Source organism: Triturus cristatus, chromosome 3_2 (genome assembly GCF_964204655.1).
Source record: "Triturus cristatus chromosome 3_2, aTriCri1.1, whole genome shotgun sequence".
Lineage (NCBI taxonomy): Eukaryota > Metazoa > Chordata > Amphibia > Caudata > Salamandridae > Triturus > Triturus cristatus.
Window position 1 is genome coordinate 398,986,062 of NC_140584.1, and position 16,110 is coordinate 399,002,171.

The window sequence follows — 16,110 nt, forward strand, 5'->3', positions numbered from 1 at the left end:
GTTACTTCAGGACACAGCACACCGCAAAGTCCTTCAAGAAGGGAGACACAGCACACGGCAAAGTCCCTTTAGCCTTTCCTTGGTTGAAACAGCAAACTGCAGGCCAGCCCTAGATCACACAGCAAGAGCAGTCCTATCCATCAGTCTCTTCAGTTATTTCTTCCTTGGCAAAGGTCCTCTTGACCACGAAGTAGCTCCAGTCTTGTTCACATTTAATCAAGCCATTCTCCAAAGTTCAGGGGCTTCAGTTCTCTTAGTTATACCACTCAATGGCTTTGAAGTCTTTGTGCTTCAGTGGGCACTGACCCCTGCTCAAACCAGTTCTGGGTGCCTCCCTGCCAGTGACACCTTCTTCCTTTGATTAGTGAGGGTCTTGATTCTCAATCACTCAGCAGGAGATGGGACAATTGTTTTATAGCAGCAGCCCAGGCATCTTCACATCTAGGGGTTTCTCCTCCCCTACACTCCAGATGCAGGTCTGCCTGTTGCTGTCTCCCCTCCTCCCCGGGTCAAGACATTCCCCAGATCCAGGGCATGTCCGAGCCGAGCCGCAAGATGGCCGCCGTGTAACGGGGCTCTGCCGGCCGAACTCACAATCCGTGCACCCATCCGTCTGCTGCCTCCCTTCCCGTGTGGCAGAGATGCGGCGGGAACTGCCTGATTGCTAAGGACCCGGCGACAGTTATCGCAACCGCAATCGGCGGCTGCGTTCTGAAACTGTGACACTCGTCACGTCGGTGGCCTGCGTGCGTTGCGCTGGGCGGCCGCACAAACAACGCGAGTCCCCGGTCGAGGGCCGAGGATCTGGCGGACGCGGCGGGGCAGCCACGAGACGTGGCAGGGGTGGGGCTGGGCCGCCGCGAGCTGCTGGAGTAGTGCGACGAGACCCCTGGCGGGCTGAGAACTGGCCAAAACACATCGGCGGAGGATAAAAGTGGCAAAAAGCATTGCAGGCAGTCGAGGCCTGGAAGGCGGGGAAATGCCCAGGCCTGCTGATCTAGCTGACTCTCCGACCAGCACGGGGAGCGGTGTATGCTGAGCCCCTGAGGTGGGAGCCGGATAATTCCTGAGTGTATGTGGCGCCTGGTTGCACATTAACGACTATAGACCTCCTGGGGAGTGTCGGACTGAGTAAGGCGGTAGAGGTGAGGCGGTCTGCAACGGGGGGTCGGAGAGACGTGACCGTGGAGAGTGCCCAGTTGCCGCAGGTCCAACGCGTACATGCCTAGTTAGGCGGAGCCAATACACGCCATCAGACGGGGCGCGCTGGTGACCTGGTGAGCCTGACCATCTCGGAGCGGACCGTACTCACAGCAGGGGCTGCAGTAGCGGCCCAAAGCGGACGAGGCTCGGGGACCTGCAAGACCTGCGGGCCTAAACGTGGGCCAGATATTAAGTCGACTCATCAGAGCCCCCCCCGGAGCCCCCACTGGGACCCCCCAAAGTATAATGGGGAAGCCGGATGCCAAGCAGCGGAAGCTGCATTTCGAGCGACACAGTGCCCGGAACATAGAGGTGGAGACGACGTCCCAGACGGTGGTCCCCGAAACACAGGTGGACCCCACGCAAGAGGACGACATATAGAGTATGTTTCGTGACCTAAAAGGCTGCCTCAAGGAAATAGATAACAAACTGGATTCCATGGCTATGCGCATAGACGGCATCTCACACAAAGTCGACCAACATGAGGAGCGACTGACGGCGGCGGAGGTGCGAATTGCTGAGTGTGAGGAGGGCCACAGTGACACCCGGGAACAACTGTTGCGCATGGATAAGGTCCTGGAAGTAATACGTGGACGTAACGAAGATTTGGAAGCCCGCTCACGCAGGAACATACGTATTATTGGTATTGCAGAATCCACAAATATTGGAAATATGGAGCGGTTCGTAGAGGGCTTGTTCCGTGACTTGTTTGGTGCGGACCTGTCGGCCATGTTTTTGGTCGAGCGCGCACACCGTACACTGGGCCCGCGCCCAGTGCCGGGTGCGCCGCCACGCCCGATACTTGCCCAAGTCCTCAATTATAGGGACAGGGACACAATACTGAGGCTCTCCTGGGAAAGAGGCGAACTAACCTTCCAAAACATGGCTCTCTCCATATACCCTGACTTTACACAAGCTGTGCAAACTGCAAGAAGAGAATTCATGCCGGCCAAAAAGATCTTTCAAAAAATGGGGACCAAGTACGCCATGTTATATTCTGCCAAACTGAAGATCCAGGTTAAGGGGAAGCCGCTGATATTCACGGAGGCGAAAGAGGTGCTGAAATTTGCACGACAAGCAGAGCGGTCACAACGGGAGACGCGGGACGGCCGAGGGACCTCCCCGGCAAGCCAGCTGAGTGACAATGAGTAAAACATTATACTCATCTGGGGGCTATGATTGTCTGCGACGCCACAAGAAGCCCTAAGGCCTTGTTGTTAAGTATGCACCATCTCTTTCTTGATACTGTCGTGGGGCTTGGGGCGGGTAGGGGGCACAATGATGGGCCAATGGAGGAAGTTAGCCACGGGGCAGAGACTATTTTTGATTTGTGGCTGAGTACCAATACCGTGCTGGGCAAGGCATAGGGCATGTCCTGCTGCAATTAGGCATATTGCAAATACAGAAGGCAGGAAATGTTCGGCCACCCTGTCACTTTAAGACAGGGGAGGGTGCTAGTGACCCCACGCCCCGAAGGGATGATTCCCAAGATATTGCTTAAGGAGGGTTGTTGTTCGATTTGTTCGGGGGGGGGTGATGGATCTCAACCTGATTGGGGGGTTGGAGTGGGAGGAGGGGGGGTAGGTTCTTTGTTGTTTTGTGTTAATGTACTGCAGTATTCTTTCACACAACTGATTGTTAGGACATCACTGTTTCCGATCGTCTCTAAGTTAATGCTTGGGGTGGGCCATGGTGTAATTTGGCTCCCACCACATGCCCCACCTGCTGATCTAAAGGTAGACATACAGCCGCGTAGGACACATGTCCAGACATCCCTCTGTCCGTGCTGCGCTGCCTGACATGGAACATTCGCGGTTTAAATAATCACCGCAAGATCCGGCTGACTCACGCACACTTGACCAGACACCACATTGACATATGCCTCTTACAGGAGACCCACCTGTTGGGGAGGGCTGGGGAGCGTCTCAGACATGCCAGATGGGGTGAGGTCCACGCCTCTGGATGCTCCAGCTATTCCCGTGGAGTGGCCATATTGATTTGTAAGGGCCTACCTTGGCAAACATTGAAGGTTCACATCGACCCCGAGGGGCGATATATATTACTGTTCGGGCGATTATTCCACACACAGGTAATAATTATCAACACGTATGGACCTAACACGGACGACCCAGGTTTTATCCGGCATGTTTGGCTCAAAGCACAGACACTGGGAGAGGGGGCATACATATGGGGCGGAGACTTCAATGCCGTGCTTTCACTGGAATTAGACAGGGAGGGGGCTGCTCGCACACACCACCCACAAACGGCGGGTCTCCTTTGGGGCCTGATGGAGGAATATACCTTACTGGACTCTTGGCGGATATTGCACCCCGTGGTGAGGGGGGGCACCTGTTTCACACCGCACAGAGGAGCCTGGTCCAGACTAGACTTTTGGCTGTTGACCCCAAATGTGCATGCCTGGGTGTCTGGGGTTCATCATAGGGCGCGCACCCTCTCAGACCACTCCCCGGTAGAGCTAGTGCTACAGGTCCCCAAACCGTGCATTCCACCCTTCACATGGAGAATGCCAGCGCAGGCCTTGTTAGATCAGGTGTTCCGCGAAGACATACACCAGCACATCCTCGACTATTTCGAAATTAACACTGACTCGGTGCCCTCGCTGGGCACCTTGTGGGACGCATTCAAGGTGGTTATCAGGGGCCAATGTATTGCGGGGCAAGCCCGAGTATTGAAGGATATCAGGAACACGCTCCAAGGGCTGGAGGAACGCCTACACACCCTGGAGGTGCAATATTGTTCTGACCCCTCGGCAGACACGCTAGCGGAGACACGTACCAAGCTTACGGAATATCAAACTGAGGTGGATAGGGAGCTTAAATTTTTGCATAAGCACGCGGTGGCCCGCCGTTATGGTGAAGGGGACCGCCCGGGCAGAACACTTGCCAATTTGTTACGATCACAAAGAAATTCCTCTTATATTTCCTCAGTCGAAACTACACAGGGCAGCCTTGCACACACGCCCCCGGAAATTTTAGGAACGTTTCGGACATTCTATAAAGACTTATACAGATCTCAGGGAGCTCCTACATCGGAAGAATTGTCCGATTACCTGGACACGGTACAATTAATTTGGTTTGATGCGCACCAAAAAGGATATTTTGATCTCCCCTTTACGGTAGAAGATGTTAAGCAAGCAATAGGGTCCCTAAAAGCCGGAAAAGCGCCAGGACCAGATGGCCTACCAGCGCAATTCTATAAGGAATATGCTGACCTCCTAGCCCCCAGGCTGTTGGCCGTATACGCGGAGGCGGTGGATGCGGGTTTACTCCCGGCGTCAATGAGAGAGGCAATCGTCATTACTCTTTTAAAACCGGACAAGAATGCCCAGAAATGCGACTCCTATAGGGCACTGTCCCTAATCAACACAGATACGAAAATATTCGCCAAAATGCTCGCCACGCGGTTGCAGCCAACACTGACACTCATAATACGCCCAGATCAGTCGGGATTCGTGCCGGGCCGCTCCACGTCTCATAACCTCCGAACCCTCTTTGGGGTACTGCACTATTTGGCCCCGCACGTAAAAGCCGCTGCGGTGCTACTGGACGCCACGAAAGCGTTCGATTCCCTCAAATGGGGATTCCTGTTTCCACTACTGCAGCTAATGGGGATAAGTGAGTCCTTTATTCGCCATACCAGGTTACTCTACACTGCAATATCTGCCCGAGTACGGGTAAATGGGCTTATCTCTGAGCCCTTTGCCATTGGCAGAGGCACACGGCAGGGTTGCCCCCTGTCACCCCTGCTCTTTGCGATCGCCACTGAGCCACTGGCAGCACGGATCAGACAGCACCACACAGCCAGGGGTATCGGGTTCTCGTCCCGGGCACTAACCATCTCTATGTACGCTGATGACATCACACTGTACATGGTTGATCCACATGAAAATCTCTCCCCCATGACGAGAGAGTTGATACACTTTGGCATACTATCGGGGGTAACTATCAATTGGGAGAAATTGGTCATTCTGCCCCTGACAACTGGGACACGCCGCTTTACTCCGGACTGCCCGTTGGTGTGGGCGAACGGACCGGTGCGCTACCTGGGGATATGGTTTAGCACTGACATGCAGGAATTGTGGACCGAAAACTATGGGCGAGCGCTGGGATGGGTCGAGGAAAAGGTGAGCCGATGGAAGCATTTGCCCCTTTCTCTAGCTGGGCGAATAGCTGTGGCCAAAATGGTCATATTGCCCAAACTACTGTATCTATTTGCCAACATCCCACTGCCCCTGACCGCACATTTTCTGAAACAAGTGCGCTCGCAGATGATAGAACTGGCGTGGGGCGGAGGGCAGCCGAGGGTGGCCTGGGAGACCCTTACTCTCCCACAACGACAGGGTGGAATGGCGGCACCGGACTTCACGCTATATGCCTACTGCGCACAAGCGCAGTTTTTGCAATACTGGGTACACCCCACACCTTTTCAGCCACATGTAGCGATAGAGATAGATAGGGTGGCCCCGCTTCCGCTAAACACGGCCCTGTACACACCACACAAGAGAAGATGCAAGGACATTGACACTGTACACGCACTTAAGTGGGCCTGGGACGGGCTGCGTCGACGGGCCAAGTTGGACCTTCTCTATACCAAATCGATACCCCTGCGCGGAAATCCCATGTGGCCTCCACTGCAAGACATGAAAACCGGGGAACGAGCAACGGCACATGGCCTTAATACTGGGGGGGACCTCTTCCCGGACGATACCTTCATCATGCCGGAACAGATGTGTGGTACGGAAGCCCCGACGATGCTCGACACACTGCTCTATTATCAGCTTCGCCACACATGTATGTCAAAAGCTGTTTCCTACTTTTTCGGCGCCGCCACCAGATCTGCTGGCCCTTGAAAACGTGCTCCGCGTGGAATCGGGGTGTAAACTAGTATCCCGATTGTACGGAAGCATGCAGAGTAATCACCCGATAGTGGTCCCAGCGGCGCGACATCTGTGGAGTACGGAACTAGGCACCGAACTAACTGACGATCATTGGGATATGTGCTGTAAACTACTTGAGGCCCTTTCCCCTAACTATAGACTCCGGCTGATACATTTTAAATGGATGTATGTCGTTACAACGCACACTTTTACAACGCATGCACTTACAACGCATTTTTTACAATGCAACATCCACTACAACGCATTCCATTACATAGCATGACACTACAACGCATTTTTAAAAACTACCTTTACAACGCATTCCATTACATCGCATACTACCTTTACAACGCATACCATTACAACGCATAATATTAAATTGCATTTAAGGTAAGTATTGGATAGTATAGGGGTAAAAATTACTATTCTAACTCCAGGGGGTGCAACAGTAGGGTAAGTGTTGGATAGTATAGGGGTAAAAATTACTATTCTAACTCCAGGGGGTGCAACAGTAGGGTAAGTGTTGGATAGTATAGGGGTAAAAATTACTATTCTAACTCCAGGGGGTGCAACAGTAGGGTAAGTGTTGGATAGTATAGGGGTAAAAATTGCTATTCTAACTCCAGGGGGTGCAACAGTAGGGTAAGTGTTGGATAGCATAGGGGTAAAAATTACTATTCTAACTCCAGGGGATGCAACAGTAGGGAAAGTGTTGGATAGTATAGGGGTAAAAATTACTATTCTAACTCCAGGGGGTGCAACAGTAGGGTAAGTGTTGGATAGTATAGGGGTAAAAATTACTATTCTAACTCCAGGGGGTGCAACAGTAGGGTAAGTGTTGGATAGTATAGGGGTAAAAATTACTATTCTAACTCCAGGGGGTGCAACAGTAGGGTAAGTGTTGGATAGTGTAGTGTAATATTATGCGTTGTAATGGTATGCGTTGTAAAGGTAGTATGCGATGTAATGGAATGCGTTGTAAAGGTAGTTTTTAAAAATGCGTTGTAGTGTCATGCTATGTAATGGAATGCGTTGTAGTGGATGTTGCGTTGTAAAAAATGCGTTGTAAGTGTAGTGCGTTGTAAAAGTTGCGTTGTAAAGGTTGTTCCCCATTTTAAATACATACATAGGGTATATCGTACTCCGAGCCGGCTCCATCGCATGGGCTTGAGGGACACAGACAATTGCTGGCGTTGTAGTACGCCCGGCGCCACATTCTTACATATGGCGTGGGAATGTCCCAAGTTGGCCACCTTCTGGACTAGGGCAATGGAGCTGGTGTGTACAATCACTGGCCTACTGATCCCATGCACTCCGCAGACTACATTACTGGGGATCTTACACATGGTCAAGCCTAAACACCGTAAACTGCCGGCCACACTGCTTGTGCTTGCAAAAAGACAGGTTGCGATATACTGGGGAGCGCCTACATCACCTACTATTAGGGACTGGATCAAAAGCGTGGTCTACTGCCTGACACAACTTTCTTTATATTGGGAGCTCTTACCAATGTGCTCAAGGCCAAAGGACATATGGGAACCATTCACGCAATGGTTAGCTCAAACTACGATTCAGGCATTGTAAAGCAGTAATATACACTGATAATAGCCGGGGTGAAACAGGAACTGGAAGGAGCGTGGGGTGTTGAAGTCATCATGTGTGATGAAAGTGGGTTACGGGGCGGGGGGGCGGGGATGGGGGGGCCGTGCAAGACTTACCGAGCAATAACGGGTTGGCACCTAGACCTCCTATTTCTATTGTTGTATTGGTGGGGGACTGTGTTGTCACTAAAATATCTACTTCATACTGCAGAGAATTGTATTTGTTATGCTGTTGGAAATGCAAATAAAAAGTGTTGGACTTGGCCGTTTTTTGCAGGGTCATCCCTAAACTTTTTGCCTTCCTCCGGTATTTTTTCTGACCTGGTGTTGGCTGTTTTATGACTCTGGGCACCTTACCACTGCTGACCAGTGCTAAGGTGCATATGCTCTCCCTATGGTAAAATGTATACATTAATTGATATTCATGATTGGTTTATTGGATTTACTGTCAGTCCCCAGTAAAGTGCACCAGGAGTGCCAGGGCTTGTGAATGCCAATGCTGCTAGTGGGCCTGCAGCGCTGTTTGCGCCACCCACGAAGCGGCCTTGTAAAATGTGTCTAGGGTCTGCCACTGCAGAACCTGCGTGCAGTCTGGTACTGTCATGCTGGCTGGGCAAGTGCACACACTTGCCAGCCTCCAAACCTTCCCTTTGCCTCATGTTAGCCACCCCTATGGTAGGCCCAAGGGCAGGGTGCATTGTAGGCATAAGGTAGGACATGCCCTGATGTGTGTGGCATGTCTTAGTAGTGAATTACAGCCATTTTCGTTTTTCACTATTGAAGGCTACCTGCTCTCCATAGGGCCAGAATGGGCTGCTGGATTCACTACACGCTGTGACCCCAGTGGACTCAGAGAGCATGGTAGAATGTCAAGTTTAGTATGCCTGAACTCAGAATAATAAAATACTTCTTGTAGTCAAGTTTATTTTAATATCCTGGGTTTGTAAATACTACTTTTAGAAAGTTAGTATTTACTGACCTGGCCATTTCAGTCCGCCTCTGCTGTGTGTGTGTGTTCTGCCTAGCAACAGTAAGGAGCAGGGTTGGGGAATCCCCAGAGACAGGTTGGCTGCCAGGTGGTGGGTAGAAAGGTGACACCAGGATGGGTGGGAGGAGTACACCTTGACTCTTGAATAGACGTGTGCTCCGCCACTACAAAGCCGGCGCCGCCCCCTGTGGAGCGGCTGATGTCTCTGCCCTGCTGCTGAAAGGAAAGAGCAGAGTCACCATAACAAAGTGCTCCAGAACTGGACTGAGCCAGGCCCAGGCCCCCTGGCGCTAAAGAACAAAAGAATCATGGTATAAAAGTAGGAGCCTGGCTCCTAAGAAATCAGAATCCTGTTTTACCACAAAGAACCTCTGCCCGACTAGAAGGAGAAGAAGACGCTGGAGGAGCTGGCCTGCTGCTTGCCTTGCTGAGAAAGGAGAGGAAGAGACTACTGAAAAGACTTTGCAGCTTTGTGCTTGAAACATTCTCCAAGGGCTTGATCTGAGCTTGCCCCCTGAACTGAACCCCAGGAACAGTGGGTTCTCTGTGCTTCTTGCTCATCCTCCAATTCGAGCCGTGTGGGCATCCCGCTGGAAAAGAGACTGCGCCCCTCATCGCCCCTCCTAGGGCCGTGACACTCAGAAGCTCGCCTGCCTCAAACCCGTGAGAGCCCCGCTCCGTCCCGAGCCGCTCTCTGTCCCCGGGCCAGGCCGCCTGCATCCCTGTCACCGCCTGCTACTGGAGCGCGCTGACCGCGCTATCACCCCTCCCGCCGGAAGCCGTCCGACGACTGTGATCGACGCCGGGTAATCCAGCTGCACTAACCGTGCCCTGCGACCCCGCTTCGCTATCCCCGGACACCTCTGGCCGCGCCGCCCCCGCTGTGGAGACCCTCCTGCACCGCCGTGCTAAAGGGTCGCTGGCCGCGCCTGCCTACGTGCCCACACCTGCTGATTGAGGACCCAAGAACACTTCCCAAGCTGAGAGTCGCACCGACCGGTGCCGGCTCTCCACATCACGAAAGAAGTTCCAGTATCGGGCTCGGGGCCCGCAACGCCTTATTTCCCCGTTCGCAGGAGCCGATCTCTGTGAGTACTGGAACCACAAGTAACATTTGCAAGAGAACTACAAAGTATCCATTTGAAGCTACGAACAACGAACATTTGCCCGCTTTACAACCTGGTGGCATAGCGAAAACGTTATTGGTCTTGTGATAAGTCTGCTGAGATATATATACCTTATTTTTACATAAAGAATCGTATTTTTATATATATCCAAGTCTGGTGTCCGTTTCTGGGGGGATTGATGTATTTACTGTGTGTATGATTGTAAGTGCTTAACCAACAACGCCTGAGGAATCGCCTTGGCTGCTCACGCCACGCACCTAGAGGGTGAGCAAGGGTCATTCACAAGGGGTTATCCTGCGCCCTGACGTAGAGGAGAGGGTTCCTGCTTGACACAAGGGCAGCCTTGCGCCAACCAGAGATCCCCGACTCTAACATTGTTGGCAGCGGTTGGGATTTCGGATTTGCACTTGTAATTTGCATACAGTGAATTATTAATCACCAGATAGTGAGAGCAGACCAAATAACGCAGCCACAGGTTTTTAATTGTTGAACTTTGTTGAGACATCTGCCATTACTGCAACCATGCCTGGCTCGCTCTCTGCTGGAAGAGCGCTCTCTGTGATTTCTGGAATAGATGAGGTGGATTGGGAGAGACTGGAAGGTTACACAACGGAGCAATTGAAAGGCTACAGTGTAAAATTCAGAGTTCCCCATGCTGGATTCAGGAAGAAGAACCAGTACCTCAAGGCGCTGAGAGCCTGGAAGGAGTCAAGAGACCCACAGAATGCGGGGGACATCATTCCACCCGACAACCTTGGGGGGCCCAGCAGAGTCCTGTCGCCAGAGGAGCTGGCAGACAGGGCAGCAGACAGGGCGCATGCAATGGAGATGGCAAAGTTGGCAGGACAAATGGAAATGGAGAAGAAGAAGTTGGCCTTGGAGGCACAACAACGCCAAATGGATCATGATCTAAAAATGAGGGAGTTGGATCGCAAGATCAAGAGTTTAGACCGCTCTCCCTCTGGTGGCAGCAATATTGAGTTTTACAGTGCTGAGAGAGTAGTACGCACACCCAGAGATGTGGCGCCTGACTTGAAGGAGGGGGTTAACATACACCAGGAGGTTCAAGGGCATGAGGTAGCTCCAGTAGTGCGCAGTATCCCTGAAGGGAATAGGGTAACTGGCGCAGGGGTTCATAGTCCTAGTGGAGGGAGGGACACTCTACTGACTCTAGCTGAGAGGTACAGGGAGAGGGGTTCCCCCAACATTGAAGTCCTGGTGGGTGAGTGTGAAGACCGCCCAGAAGAGTGTGGGTTGTGGGACAGGGACAGTCAGATACTGTCTTGCCAGTCTCAGGAGAGTGGTGTGGAGTACGTGTGTGAGGCACTGGATGGTAAGGTGAAGGATAGTTTGGTTAACCCTGCTAGGGGGCTGTGTGATCCAATTGTGGGAGAGCATATTGTAAGTCCCTGTTTTCCAGAGCTATGCCAACACCTGTGTGAGGGTGAGTTCTCTGACCGCAGAGAGCCCACATTGGAGGCAGACCTTTTGGTGGATTCCAGAGGGTCTGGAGAGGCATTGGGGAGTGACCCCGTGGAGAGTGGCTCGGGTATCTTCCAACCCAGAATGATGGAAGTGGTGCAGAGTTGCCCAGCTAGGTCCTCTGGTAGTGGGAGGGGTGTAGGGGCTCACGTCCTGTCTCAGTGGAGAAGGAGTGAGTGTGGGGCTGCGTGCCCCCAGGTGCCCGAAACCCAGTCTCAGAGCCTGGATGGTTCTTTAAGGGAACACCAGGCGGGGAGCCTAGTCTGTCCTGATGGGCCGCCCGTTGAGGGGGATCCCCTAGTGTCTGGTGTGCTGGGAGTGTCTGTAAGCAGGCCTCCATCAGTTCTGGTGTCTGGCAGTACCGCTCCAGTTGGGAGGGTGCAGAGGTCCAGGTTGAGGGGTGAGAGGGGGAAAGAGTCCCCAGTGGAAGAACCAGTGGGTCAGGGGCCAGCCAGAAGGGCTGCGTCCCCCGTGAGTGACCATGGTGACACCACTTCTGTCCTGGGGGATCTTCAGGCACTGTCAGATGGACAGGGGTCAGGAGATCAGCGCCAGGCAGACTGTCACACAACACATGAGTTATGTGTCACCCTCAGGGGGGGCATGCATGCTCCCCGGGAAGTCCTGGTGCGCCAGGCGAGCGTTCAACCACATGGGTTGGTCCCAGGGTTGGGAAGCCAGGTTCAGGTGTTGTCTGACCTGGAGGGTGGGACTACTGTAATTAGTGTCCTGACCCATGTTGCTTCTGGGGGTACCACGCCAGTTGGGAGTGGGCAGTACTCTGGAAGGGGGTGCAGAGGGAGGGAGTCCTCGCCTCTGACCCCGGCTCAACTGAAGGGTTTAGACCCTAGGTTGGAGGGCCAGGTTCAGGGTGTCCCCCCGGACCTGGCCGCCGAGTTGCAGGATAGAACACCTGAACTGGTGGGCGAGTTGCGCAGGACACCTGCCCCAGGTGCCCTGGCAATTATGGAAGGGGGTACCACTCCAGGTGGGAGGGTACAGAGCCCCAAGGAGAAGGACCGGGTGTGGAAGAGGCCACCCCAGTCTTGGGTCCACCCGCCGGGTACAGTCCTGGGGCTGGTGGGTCAGTGCCAGGATGTCATACCTGACCTGACAAGGGGGAGAATGGACAAAGGGTGCCAAGCACCTGGGACTACTGCCCCCCGCTCCCTGGCACCACAGAGGATTGAGAGCCCTGAGAGGCATACGGCCTGGGTCTCATCCCTGACTACTGTCAGTGGCCACTGTAGCATTTTGCTGTCTGTCTGTTGGGACACACCTGTGGGCCAGTTAAGGTTAGGTGCTGCACAGGTGGTGTCCACAGGTGAGGAGAAGGGTTCCCCATGGATTGGCTTGGTGGGCCCTGAGAGTATGGACAGAGGGAGTCCAATAGGTTCAGATTGGCCTAGAACTGGAGTCTGCCCCTGCAGTTGCGGGCCAGGTCCTTGTTCTATCGCCCAAGCAGGGAAGACCATCACGGTGGTGATTGGTCTACCCTGCGTTTTGGCTGGAAGGGGGTTGTGTTGGACTTGGCCGTTTTTTGCAGGGTCATCCCTAAACTTTTTGCCTTCCTCCGGTATTTTTTCTGACCTGGTGTTGGCTGTTTTATGACTCTGGGCACCTTACCACTGCTGACCAGTGCTAAGGTGCATATGCTCTCCCTATGGTAAAATGTATACATTAATTGATATTCATGATTGGTTTATTGGATTTACTGTCAGTCCCCAGTAAAGTGCACCAGGAGTGCCAGGGCTTGTGAATGCCAATGCTGCTAGTGGGCCTGCAGCGCTGGTTGCGCCACCCACGAAGCGGCCTTGTAAAATGTGTCTAGGGTCTGCCACTGCAGAACCTGCGTGCAGTCTGGTACTGTCATGCTGGCTGGGCAAGTGCACACACTTGCCAGCCTCCAAACCTTCCCTTTGCCTCATGTTAGCCACCCCTATGGTAGGCCCAAGGGCAGGGTGCATTGTAGGCATAAGGTAGGACATGCCCTGATGTGTGTGGCATGTCTTAGTAGTGAATTACAGCCATTTTCGTTTTTCACTATTGAAGGCTACCTGCTCTCCATAGGGCCAGAATGGGCTGCTGGATTCACTACACGCTGTGACCCCAGTGGACTCAGAGAGCATGGTAGAATGTCAAGTTTAGTATGCCTGAACTCAGAATAATAAAATACTTCTTGTAGTCAAGTTTATTTTAATATCCTGGGTTTGTAAATACTACTTTTAGAAAGTTAGTATTTACTGACCTGGCCATTTCAGTCCGCCTCTGCTGTGTGTGTGTGTTCTGCCTAGCAACAGTAAGGAGCAGGGTTGGGGAATCCCCAGAGACAGGTTGGCTGCCAGGTGGTGGGTAGAAAGGTGACACCAGGATGGGTGGGAGGAGTACACCTTGACTCTTGAATAGACCTGTGCTCCGCCACTACAAAGCCGGCGCCGCCCCCTGTGGAGCGGCTGATGTCTCTGCCCTGCTGCTGAAAGGAAAGAGCAGAGTCACCATAACAAAGTGCTCCAGAACTGGACTGAGCCAGGCCCAGGCCCCCTGGCGCTAAAGAACAAAAGAATCATGGTATAAAAGTAGGAGCCTGGCTCCTAAGAAATCAGAATCCTGTTTTACCACAAAGAACCTCTGCCCGACTAGAAGGAGAAGAAGACGCTGGAGGAGCTGGCCTGCTGCTTGCCTTGCTGAGAAAGGAGAGGAAGAGACTACTGAAAAGACTTTGCAGCTTTGTGCTTGAAACATTCTCCAAGGGCTTGATCTGAGCTTGCCCCCTGAACTGAACCCCAGGAACAGTGGGTTCTCTGTGCTTCTTGCTCATCCTCCAATTCGAGCCGTGTGGGCATCCCGCTGGAAAAGAGACTGCGCCCCTCATCGCCCCTCCTAGGGCCGTGACACTCAGAAGCTCGCCTGCCTCAAACCCGTGAGAGCCCCGCTCCGTCCCGAGCCGCTCTCTGTCCCCGGGCCAGGCCGCCTGCATCCCTGTCACCGCCTGCTACTGGAGCGCGCTGACCGCGCTATCACCCCTCCCGCCGGAAGCCGTCCGACGACTGTGATCGACGCCGGGTAATCCAGCTGCACTAACCGTGCCCTGCGACCCCGCTTCGCTATCCCCGGACACCTCTGGCCGCGCCGCCCCCGCTGTGGAGACCCTCCTGCACCGCCGTGCTAAAGGGTCGCTGGCCGCGCCTGCCTACGTGCCCACACCTGCTGATTGAGGACCCAAGAACACTTCCCAAGCTGAGAGTCGCACCGACCGGTGCCGGCTCTCCACATCACGAAAGAAGTTCCAGTATCGGGCTCGGGGCCCGCAACGCCTTATTTCCCCGTTCGCAGGAGCCGATCTCTGTGAGTACTGGAACCACAAGTAACATTTGCAAGAGAACTACAAAGTATCCATTTGAAGCTACGAACAACGAACATTTGCCCGCTTTACAACCTGGTGGCATAGCGAAAACGTTATTGGTCTTGTGATAAGTCTGCTGAGATATATATACCTTATTTTTACATAAAGAATCGTATTTTTATATATATCCAAGTCTGGTGTCCGTTTCTGGGGGGATTGATGTATTTACTGTGTGTATGATTGTAAGTGCTTAACCAACAACGCCTGAGGAATCGCCTTGGCTGCTCACGCCACGCACCTAGAGGGTGAGCAAGGGTCATTCACAAGGGGTTATCCTGCGCCCTGACGTAGAGGAGAGGGTTCCTGCTTGACACAAGGGCAGCCTTGCGCCAACCAGAGATCCCCGACTCTAACAAAAAGAATTAAAAAAAAAAAAAAAAGACATTCCCCAGATCCTATCGCTTTCAATTCCAGACAGTCAATCCACAGCCAGGCAGAGATACACAGAAATGTCAGAGCACAAAAACACAGCCACTTTCAAAAGAGTCGGTTCTGAACACACAATGCAAAAACCACGTACATAAAAAGAAGTATTATTACATTGTGAGTTCAGGTACACTAAACTTCACCTTTCCATCTTAAGCCTTTGGGAGGACAGGCTGGAAAACATATTACACAGCCCTCCCATTCTGTTCTAAGGGCAAGATGGCCTTTCAACAATGAAAAACGAAATGGAGATTATTTCACTGTCAGGACATGACACACACCTTAGTACATGTCCTACCTTTCACATGCACTACACCCTGTCCAGGAGGGACCCTAGACCTTCCGTAGGGGTGTCTTAGGTACAGAGAAAGGGAAGGGTAAGGTCTGGCAAGTGAGTGCACTTGACAGAACAACATGGCAGTTTCACAAACTACGCGCCGGCCCTGCAATGGCAGGCCTGTGTTGCCTTTTTAAGGCTACTTGTGTGGGTGGCACAAATAGTGCTGCAGGTCCACTAGCAGCATTTGCATTACTAGCCCTGGCACACATAGTGCACTTTACTAGGGACTTTACTAGTAAGGCAAATATACCAATCATGGACAACCAGTTACCAATACACTTTATAAAGAGAACATATGCACTTTAGCACTGATCAGCAGTAGTAAAGCGCCCAGAGTCCTAAAACCAATAAAAACAGGTCAGCAACAATACAGGAGGAAGGCAAAAATTCCAGGGAGGACCCTGTAAAAAGGGCCAAGTCCAACAGTCATAATACAACGGGTGGACCGTCTAGTGGTTCAGGGACCGCCACAGTGGGTTGGGTGTGTATTTAGGCCCTTAGCCAAACAATCCTAAATTAACACCATAGCAAAAAATGCACTCTACCACTTGTGCCTTCTCTGGGGATCTGACGTTTCATTCCTGAACAAGACCTGAAAACTGTTGTTTGATCTGTGGTACTCTCCAGACTTGACCACTGTAAT